Genomic DNA, 10,000 nt, shown 5'->3' with positions numbered 1-10,000 from the left:
TATATATATATATATATATATATATATATATATATATATATATATATATAATTCTAACCGGTCGTGCTTTGAGCGAATAAAATGGTACATTTTTGTCATTTAAACTAAAATTCCTCTTCCTGTCAATCAGATCCCAAATCCAATGGGACTTGACCTGAACGGGAGCCAACTTGTTCTCCGACTCGTCTGACTCTTTACCCAAACAATACTAACAAAACATACAAAGGCACAAAGAGTTCAGCGATCCCGTTTAATAGCTGCGATGATGTAAGAGCATTAAATATCACTTCATCTCGTTCCCCGTGTCACAAAGAAACAGGAAGTACCGCATTCTGGGAGTCGGTCTGGACGCACCCTAACAGGAGAACACTAGAAAGTCATGGAGTCGCTGCCTGACACCGGAAACGCGTCTTGCTCTCGCTCATTTCAACTCTTTCGACTCGAACGAAGAGAAAAAAAACGACATTCTGTCGGCCATGCAGCGTCGCCGAAGCCGCTTAACTGATTTAACTGATGCACGAAGCTGGAAAAACGGCACGCGATGCAAGCGAGCGACGCTTGTCGACGCAAAAAGAAATGTGATCATGCAACCGCGAGCAGAAGTGAAATTTGTGACTCATGCGCTTCATTACAGAAACAGCCGTCAGCAGTCATGGGCCTGCACTCTCAGAAAGAGAAAGGTACAAAAACGGTCACTGGGACAGTAAAGAGTCCATTTTGGTGCCTTAAAAGGTACACATTAGCACTTAAAGTGTACGTATTGGAACCTTATAGGTACAAAAGTGTACCTTTTGAAAGGGTTTGCTAAAAGGACAGCTTTTGTACCTTTATTTCTGAGAGCGTATAAACTAATGCATCTGATGTGAGAAAACAGGCATGGCTGTAAGGTGAAAAAAAAATGTTGATGCAACTTGTTACAGTCATCTAAATTGATTTATTTGTGCAATCATAATCTTAATTTGTAAAAAAAAAAAAAAAAAAAAATAAAAAAAAAAAAAAATAATAATAATAATAATAATAATAATTTATAATAATATATATATATATATATATATATATATATATATATATATATATATTTATTTATTTTTATTTGTTAAATAAATGAATAAATAAACACACATACACTCACACAAATATAAAAATAAATACAAATGATCATTTTGCATAGCTTCATGCAAAACATTGCCTATGATACAGATGCTGAAACCATCAAGTGATCATGACTACAAGTGAATCAAATCAAATATTTTTTTTAAACGGCTTGAAAAATACAAATATGAGACACGAGCATGTAGACGGTTTGTAACTTTGACTTCCCTCTAAACAGAGTTAAAAAGTAGTAACTCAAATTCTCGGATTGAGCAAAACAGCAGAAGAGTTCATTTCAAATAAAGAGTCGAATATAAAGAGTAAAATATCAACACCAAGTTGAGCAAAATTAACTCAAAAATTAAACAACTCTATGCTAGATAGCATTTGGTCCCTCTCTGAAAAGAGTAAAAAGGTGCTCTTTTGATAGAGTATCATTTTCTTCAATGCGTGTAAATTTTACTGCGTAGAGGACAAAATAAGCCACTTTCATGCATTAAAGACCCTCTAAAAGAAATATGAGAAACATCTATTATAATAAAATGGAATGCAATTAGCATGCATTTATTAATTTTATCAGAAAATGTGTCTACTTTTGAATGTCTGACAGACAAGAAGGAATTATTTTAATTATTTATTATTTTATTTTAAACTGGACTCTCGATCGGACGCGCTTTGACCCTCTAGGTAAAGCATTTTAAATGGAACGGTTCGCCCCAAAAATAGAAATGAGTGGAAAATGTGCCCACCCTCAGGCAATCCAAGACGCAGATAAGTTTGTTTGCTCATCAGATCTGGAGAAACGCGGCTGCATTCCATCACCTCTGCGGTGAATGGGTGCCGTCAGAACGAGAGTCCAAACAGCTGATAAAAACATCACAATAATCCACAGCGCTCGAGTCCATCGGTTAACAACCCGAGAAGACAGAAGATCAAACTAATCCAGCATTAAGATGTTGCTTCCGTAATTCATAACAACACTACCTCCATTGAAAAAGTCCATCTCCTGTTGTCTGTTTTCTTCGTATGTTAACCGATGGACTGGAGCGCTGTGGATTATTGTGATGTTTTCATCAGCCGTTTGGACTCTGGTTCTGACGGCACCCATCCACCGCAGAGCAAGTGATTAAAAGCTAAACCTCTCCAAATCCGATGAAGAAAAACTCAAGCAGGTCTCGGCTGGCCTGCGGGTGAGCACATGTTCAATTTTGGGTGAACTGTGTCTTTAAAACTAGGTGTAAACAGGGCCACAAATCTGCAGCACGCCCCCGAGCATGAACATGTGCTGCACATACGTGTGTGTGTGTGTGTGTGTGCGCGTTATAAAAAAGGTTAAAGGTTACGCTGATACGGATGTTGCAATTGCTCTAAACGCAGCTAAAAAATAAATCTCCAACCTCAGGACTAGCTTTTTCCACTCATCGTTCTGGAAAATCAGATACACGGCTTCGGGATCAGAGATGTTTATCGCGTGTTGCAACTGTACTTGTCTGGAGGAGATGCAGTAATCTAAACCATCTCCGAGAAAGCCACTCACGGTCTCTTACGCTGGCTCCGTTCCAACCAAAAACAGCTCAAGGTGAGCCAGACCTCGCGAACATGCCCTACATTCACCGGACCACGCATCCCCTCGCCATCTACGCTCGGTGGCGTTGAATCAAGGCAACGCGTCAAAACACAAACGCTCCGGCTTCCATAGAACGATGCGTTGAAAAAGGACATCCAAGGAGGAAAAAAACAAAGCAAAAACAAGGCCAGGAACTTGTTGACTTCGAATATTGCCTAATTTTAGACATTCCCAAGAGATTCTCCGTTGGCGCTCATTGGATTTAGTGGCGGTAAAGACCGGCGTGAGCTTGAAGATTCACCAAACTGTCGAACATGAAAGAAGAAGACCTTAAAAAGACCCCAAAGTGCTGTTGTGCTCGGTTGACAGTCTCCAGTGGGAAGAACTATTTGCATGGGTAGCGCTGCCAAAGATCAGGTCATGCTGCTCTGCTGTGAGAAATAGAAGCTGAGGCAGACTTCATGTAAACCAGATGTCACTTCGCTGAAGAACTACGCTCCGCTCTTACAGGCTTTCTTCTAGCGCAGCACAAAGACTCACCGCGGACCAGCTTTTTGCGGGTCCATAAAACAACAACGCGGGCCTAAAAAGCCCATTCGCTTTAATTGTTTTCAACGGCGCCGTTTTCATTGGGCTTTTCTAGTTTCGGCATTCCAGAAAAAGCCAAAAAAAAGGGCCATTTCTCATTGAAACCACCGAACTTAAAGCCTGAAGTCTAAATTTAAAGCACTGCACAAGAGCACAGATAAATGCGGTTTGACCAAAAATGGGAATTTATTTAAAAGCAAGCCAATAAACGTGGCTGTATTTTAGCGAGATATATCAGAGCACTTTGCCTCGAGATCTAAACACCGTTAAGCTTGTTTGCCTCAACAGATTCTCTGAAACGGAGGACAAAGGCGAGCAAGCAGTAGCGCACCGTCTTTTAGCGAGATGCCAATGAGCCATTGTGGCCGCTTAAGATGAATCAAAGCATGCGTTGCAATGCGCGCAAGAGAAAATACGAATTCCAAACTTTATTGGTTTTCAAACCCGGCGCGTCGTTTCAAACCACCTACCAATCGAGACTGAACTGAATGAAAGGTGGATAAAGAAACGCGTGCAAAAACAAAAAGTCTGCCTTTTGCTGCCTGTCAGTTTCATTGGCCAGATAATAGAAAGAGCAGGGCTCTAAAAGACACAGCTGAACTGCTTTATAGGAGGAGCTTTATAAACTCCAGATTCCTGAGAGGTTAGGTAACTGTTACAAAGAGAGCTCCCCTTTGGGCTGGCCAACACAAACATCTACAAATTTGGTGTTTTGGTTTCTCAATATTTCAGTATGGCCACAGTTTAATAAAAACAAAAAGCATGCAATCGTTTTTAAAGAAGTGCTGATTTGTCTTTGATTGAAGATGCTGTTTGACGATGCATTCATTAGTTCGTGTGCCTGATTTTTGCAAAGCTGCTTCAAAAAACAAGCACTTTGGTATTTCCTGGCCCTTCAGACAGGTGTGAGATTAACGCCATTTTAATTCACCCTCAACATTTGACACTTCTGGACAACAGGTTGGACTCCCTGAATTATTGTTTCATTAAATAATGCACATCCGTTTCAGCATGCTTTTCTCCTCGTCTCATTTTGCGCTTTACTGCATCGAATTATGTTCTTCCCGTGGTATTTAGTGTAAAGTTCAACGGTTTGAGGATAATGCATTTATTAAAGTCAGGATCAGCCGCTAAACCACCGTACGAGTTCAATATCTTCAGTTGTCTTTAGGGTTAGCGTTTTATATCTGTATGGGATTGCGCAGTGGAGGAGAGCGGACATTCCACGAAGACTTCCCCGTTGTCTGCTGCCGAAACCCCGAGGCTGGCAAAAGTCAGGCCAAGTCATCTGTCTTCATCCCACCAGCCTTCGACGACCGCAAGAACCTGTACACGCTCTGCGCGTCTGATCTTCAATCGAGCAGGCAGAGTCCACGTCGCAGCGCTTCTTGGTCTCACTCCACTGGTTATCTTCAGCCGAGCGCACTAAATTCAAGGCTTTGACGTCACGCTGTCACTGGAACGGCGCGCTCCTACGGGTCTATGTTTCCTCCCATCCTCTATATGGTCAGCAAGCGAGTGGTCCCATTAAAACAATGCACACTTTCCAGAACCTTCACGCTCTCTGTTGTTCTGTGGTGGATGAAACGTCAAACCCCCGCTGGAGACCATCGCGACCTTCAAGAAACTGATTTCCATAAATACTGCTTTCTATCTGTGTATCTTGTTTCTATGCAAGCGTACCTCTGAAACTTGGCGTTGCAGCAGTGCAATTAGTACTGGCTCCTGTAAGATAAGTTATTCGGGGACAAAACACTTGACGAATGACTAAACATCAGTTTTTGTCCCATTTGGAATTGGATGCATGCTTTTTTTTTATGATCAGGCATAATGTGTGCTGCCAAGCCTCAGTTAATGAAGATCCAATACTATAAGTTAACGTTAAAGCTGCTTGGTAAAAAGATGCGTAACGTAACATATGAACGCGAAAACTGCGTATTATATGTACGCCAAACACGTGCGTATCATAAGAACGCCAAAGTCCATTTTTGTCCATCAATACCATTATTTTTTTTTCCTCTCGTACTATTTACACGCATTTTCACAAGCCGTGGAAAATAATAATAATAATAAAATAAACACTTGAGAAAAAAACAACACCTTTTCTTAGCAATATAGCACGCTGTCTGCGTGCATTTTATCAACAATGCGCGAAAAATAAAAGTTTTACTCGAGAAAAGACAAGAGCAGACACGCCTCGCGATCGATCGTTTCTCTGACGTTTGCAAACTTCTAGTCAAAATCTGTTTCGAGAGAGTGACGCCAAACAGCATCCGTAACAAAAAACACGAATTTCAGTTTGAAGTCCTCAAAGCGTCGGCTTACCTCAGATTTACAGATGTTGTGCGAAACAGCCTCCGACTGAGGCAACTTTCTCTGAAGCCACTTTCTCGGTGAGAAGATGTTGCTGGAGCCGGAGAGGTGCAGAGATAAATCCCTGGACGCGCTGCGTTTGCCGCTCCTGTAGTCGAACTGGAGGCTGGAGATCGACGAGGCGTCTGAAGACGCGGATAAACTCGACGTGGAAAGACGCGGTTTGAGTCTGGGGTCCGCGGCGAGGCTTTCCGAGGCGCTTTGGCTGAACCCGGCCGCGGAGAACGAGCGGTGTCCGCCGGCGTCTCCGGGCGCAGCGCAGTTTCTGATCAGCGCGGAATCCAAACTGCGAGTCTGGTGCAGTTTCCTCTTCGCGAGGGTTTTAGAGCCCGACGAGGAACACGAGAAGACGCTGTTTAGCAAGCCCTGCGCGGACATCCCTGCGGTACGACACACAGACCGACGGCCCGAACGCTAGCCCCATGTGAACGCTCGTCTTTCGGTGGAAACGGGGAAAACGCGTCGTTAAAAAACGAAGGGCATTCGCTTCTCCATCTCTGCCGTCTTTGTCAGCGGGGACGTTTCCACCGTTCGAGCCAAAACAGAGCGTCGGTGAAGTTTCTCAACTGCATCTCTGTGAAGGATCCCACCCTCTTCCTCCGCCCAGCCTCGGCCGAGGGAAACCTTCACGCTCCTCGCTGATTAGTTTTAATTGCGTGAAGACTTTCGGTGGAATCTTAAAGAATTGCAGAATTTCCGCGCAATTCAAAACAGCTTTTTTTGGCGCGCCCATGTCTATTAGGACAAGCCTGTATAGATTTCATAAACGTGACACATGTTAGTAAAATATGTGTAGCAGTCCATTTAAAAAGCACTAAATGGATAAATAATGGCATTACACCTAGGTTTTGTGCTTAATACGCCATTTTTGACATTGGTCTCAAACTCAATTCCTGGAGGGCCTAGATCTCCACAGCCTAATCCATCCCTAATCCAGCTAACGGAGCTCCTCGAGATTACCAGAAGCATCCAAGCAGGTGTGATTTGACGCTGGTTGGAGCCGGGGTTGGTCTCTGCGGAGATATGTGCCTCCAGGAATTTAAGAGCAATGATATAAGGCGGTGGTCTCCAACTCGATTCCTGGAGGGACATAGCTCTGCAGAGACCAACCCTGGTCAAACACACCTGATCCGGACAATCAAGCTCTTCAGGATTGCTAGAAACTTCTAAGCAGGTGTGATTTGGAGCTGAACTGGAATTGACTTTGAGATGATGGGCTATGGTGTTATTATCACTATTAATGTAATATTTTTTATAGTTGTATTTATGGGTCACGCTATATGCAGTGATTGAGGACTGAACCAAATGTTCAGGAGAGAGTCTTATGAGCCAGGCCAAAAAGATAGTGACTGAAAAACTAGATAGATAGACCATTTTACCTCCTTAAAAAGCGAGAGTACAAAGTATATTGTATGTTGCAGAATACTAAGATAACGAACAGTAGCGGACTAGGACTACACTTCCCATAATTCTCATAGTTATAGCCAATGCCTGCAGAAAGTCAAAGTAGCTTACAAGAAACTTTACAGTGATATTTCAGTGATATTTAATCAAACATCTATTGACAGCAATGATTATATGTTGCTATTAAACTACTAATCATCTCTTCTCGGGTGTCTCAGCTCGATTGAGAAAATAAACGCTGCATTGTTTCGAGCTACGCTGTATTAAAATGCGTTTCGAATTTCATTGTTGCATGCAAATATAAAGCAAAAGGTTGAAACCAGAAACGTAAGCGTGCCTCGGCGTCTGGATTGATTAAGTAATGCTGCTTCCTGTCGTTCGTGAATGAAAGGAAGCCAGTTCTTCTGAAGCGTTTCCAGCCTAACAGAGTAACGTTGACGCTCTCCAGAGAATTCAGTTTCACAAACTAAAAGCTCTGGTCACAGTTCTTCACTTCCACGCCCGAGCGCTGCTTCATTTATACTCGCAGCATGACAGCAATCAGTCCCCAAGGGCTGCGCATATATATATATATATAAACCATTTCCCCCTTCAGAATAGTACAATCCATCTTAATTTGAATATAATAACACTACATGACTTCATACAGTCTTCACCGTGGACAGATAAAACTCCACAGACATAATAAAAGCCGTCAAATCTCCCCAAAGAGACACGACTTTGCGTTAGATCCGCAACATATTATTTCAGAGTTTACACGATACCCCCAGAGCTTCCCGACACGGGGTTATTATCTCATTTTAGCACAGGAAAAAGGATCTCCAAAGACCTCTTTTAAGGTCGGCGAATGTAAACAAACAAGGGTGTAACCGAGAGCGTGTCAGAAGGATGCATAGGAAACATCTACGGTCGTAATTGAGTCGTTTATATGCAAGAGTAATGCTTTGACATCAACGGAGGTACAGTCAGAACTTTTAAATCGAGTATGCAGCCTACATAGGGCACCAACTCCGAGGGGGGCGTATTAATGCATTCACGTTAATATTATAGTATATATATATTCGCTTTCCGGCTGTTAGCGTGTTGCAATGTCGGTAACAATTTTATTATGACCTCGAAAAGCTTTAGAACGAATGAAACCCCGAATCTTCTTGCAGTCATTTTTCGAAGAAGTAGGCTATTCAGATCATATTTTTGCGGTAATAAAGTCAGACCTAAGCGAATAATAATCTTTAAAATGACCTAAAATGCATTATATTCAAATGAAGAGCAAATAATGATTGATTTCATTGAAGTTTTATTGAATAAAAGTGTTGAAATACATCACGTATTGCAAAATAAACAGTGTACATTATTTAGCCTATTTGTACAAAGGCCTGGTTATTTCTTTTCTTTTTTTCTCATCAAATCCTTGATGACCAAACATTTCATTCGAATATCCACCTAATCTTTCGTTTTTTTGGCCACTTTTTGGTGATTGAAAATGTTACAGCCTCTATAATTTCTCCAACAACAAAAAAATATGTGGACATCACCACCCTGACAAAAATGAACCATGGTTTTATGGTAGTAAAGCTGCTTAATTTTCCTTCGTGTGATTTCTGAATGGTTTGGACACAACAGATGCTTAAAAGAATGTTAGATGTTTTAGGACTGAAGCTAAATGAAACCCCGCTGACTTTGGACACGGACACGTTTTTGAGTGCATATGGGCTGATTATGTGCAGATTGTTTAAAAATGTATTTTTATGCTTTTAATCAAGAGATAAGAAAGAATGAAGATGTGTGAGTACAAGAACAAGATTATTTATTAATTCTCTATAGCCATTTAAAATCAGACGATCCGAATGAATCACGGGCATCAAATTTCATTACTGCGAAGACTGACTCCGAATCGCTCCTGCGCAGACTCACGCTCCAAATGAATCGCTCCTGCGCAGACTCAAGCTCCAAATGAATCGCTCCTGCGCAGACTCAAGCTCCAAATGAATCGCTCCTGCGCAGACTCAAGCTCCAAATGAATCGCTCCTGCGCAGACTCACGCTCCATCGCTCCAAACTCAAGCTCCAAATGAATCGCTCCTCGCGCAGACTCAAGCTCCAAATGAATCGCTCCCGCGCAGACTCAAGCTCCAAATGAATCGCTCCTGCGCGCAGACTCAAGCTCCAAATGAATCGCTCCTGCGCAGACTCAAGCTCCAAATGAATCGCTCCTGCGCAGACTCACGCTCCAAATGAATCGCTCCTGCGCAGACTCACGCTCCAAATGAATCGCTCCTGCGCAGACTCAAGCTCCAAATGAATCGCTCCTGCGCAGACTCAAGCTCCAAATGAATCGCTCCTGCGCAGACTCAAGCTCCAAATGAATCGCTCCCCGCGCAGACTCAAGCTCCAAATGAATCGCTCCTCCTGCGCAGACTCAAGCTCCAAATGAATCGCTCCTGCGCAGACTCACGCTCCAAATGAATCGCTCCTGCGCAGACTCACGCTCCAAATGAATCGCTCCTGCGCAGACTCAAGCTCCAAATGAATCGCTCCTGCGCAGACTCACGCTCCAAATGAATCGCTCCTGCGCAGACTCAAGCTCCAAAGGAATCGCTCCTGCGCAGACTCAAGCTCCAAATGAATCGCTCCTGCGCAGACTCAAGCTCCAAATGAATCGCTCCTGCGCAGACTCAAGCTCCAAATGAATCGCTCCTGCGCAGACTCACGCTCCAAATGAATCGCTCCCGCGCAGAACAGACTGAATCGCTCCTCAAATGAATCGCTCCCGCGCAGACTCAAGCTCCAAATGAATCGCTCCTGCGCAGACTCAAGCTCCAAATGAATCGCTCCTGCGCAGACTCAAGCTCCAAATGAATCGCTCCTGCGCAGACTCAAGCTCCAAATGAATCGCTCAAGCTCCAAATGAATTGCTCCTGCGCAGACTCAAGCTCCAAATGAATTGCTCCTGCGCAGACTCAAGCTCCAAATGAAT

General features: G+C 43.0%; 1 pseudogene; it reads right to left on the bottom strand.

The window, feature by feature from the left end:
* Nucleotides 1-7,526, bottom strand: part of LOC122333065 — a 29,146-nt pseudogene extending 21,620 nt beyond the window's left edge.
* Between the last annotated feature and the right edge of the window lie 2,474 nt (nt 7,527-10,000).

The sequence above is a fragment of the Puntigrus tetrazona genome, unplaced genomic scaffold, assembly GCF_018831695.1.
Source record: "Puntigrus tetrazona isolate hp1 unplaced genomic scaffold, ASM1883169v1 S000000175, whole genome shotgun sequence".
Lineage (NCBI taxonomy): Eukaryota > Metazoa > Chordata > Actinopteri > Cypriniformes > Cyprinidae > Puntigrus > Puntigrus tetrazona.
This window is presented reverse-complemented; position numbering and strand designations above follow the sequence as displayed.